Raw genomic sequence first — 1,378 nt, forward strand, 5'->3', positions numbered from 1 at the left:
AGCTGATTTTCCAAAAAGACGAAAGTAATAATAATGACCATAACTCTGCAAGCTTGGAAACAATCTCCAGACCTCACCGAGTTACAGAAGAATGCTCTGGCTTGTAACAAGAGTATCCGATGAAACCCTTTCCAAACACGGAATATGCCATTACTGTCACAATTCAGTGTAGACATTCAAATTTTGGCAACTCATCTGCAAACGTCTGTAAGTTTCAGGTGTGGGAAGGAAGGAGACGGCAGCCTTCTCTGGGGTGTGCCCCACCTGGTCTGGTCCGTTCAGTGACATCCCGGGCTCCCAGGTGTGGCAGCTGAGGAGGAAAGTGTTCCGGCAGGGCCCAGCGCATGGCAGCCGTCTGCGGAGCAGATTCGAGGCGCAGCTGCTCGGCTCGGGGAGCAGCAGACAGGAAGCTGCCGCTGCCGCAGAAACCAGCTGGGAGATCTGCGATTCCTGCAAATTGGTCTATATTAAATACACAATTCAGGGACTAAAATTAAAACGAAAGCGAAGCCACAATTTCTGGAACAGTCTTCAAACATTCCAGTCATAGCAGCACTTCTTTTAATACAGCCAGCTATCTTCTGAGGCTAAAAACGAATTTCCTCTAAGCAGAAGAGTCTGAAGTGAGTTCTTCAAAGATCCTCGAGGGGAACTCATCTGATAGCGGGAAAGGAAGGTTCAAGATGCCTCAGAGACTCCACGTGTGGAAACATACTTCACACTGTCAAGGTGAGAGGAGGTTATCTTAGATGATACACAAGAATGCAGTATCTTGTTGGAAGTCCTGCTCAAAATGAAAAGAGCAAGAGTACTATTAAAGGTATAACCTTGTAAAAGAAAGATCCAGGAATATGTGTGTGTGTGTTTCTGTGTGTAATACATTATATATGCTGCAACGTGCATATTTATCACATACAATATGATGTTCAAAATATTTAAAAACTCCTGTAACAACATAGGGTGAGCAACTGCTTTAGTTTGTCTGCAACTAAGGGGTTTCCTGGGATATGGGGATTTTAGTGTTAAAATTGGGACTGTTCTGGGCAAAGTGGGACAGCTGATCACCCTACGCACTAACTGGATGGAACAGATGCCAGCTATGCATGACTAATGTGGCCTTAATGACGCCAGACCTGCTCTCCCACCCTTGGTACCGGAGTGTGTTTGTGCCAGGTAAACATCAGGAATCATGCACTTCCATGTCCAATCCCCTCGGTTGCTCGTGCTTTCTCCTGCCTCTGTGCCTTTGCACATTCTGTTCCCTCCACCTAGAAAATCCTTTCCTGGCCTGGCCAACACCTGTCACTTGCTGCGAGAAGACTTCTTGACCCTTCAAAACCTGAAACGCACCTCTCTGAACGTCAACCCTAGGACTCTG

This window comes from Eulemur rufifrons, chromosome 18 (assembly GCF_041146395.1).
Source record: "Eulemur rufifrons isolate Redbay chromosome 18, OSU_ERuf_1, whole genome shotgun sequence".
Lineage (NCBI taxonomy): Eukaryota > Metazoa > Chordata > Mammalia > Primates > Lemuridae > Eulemur > Eulemur rufifrons.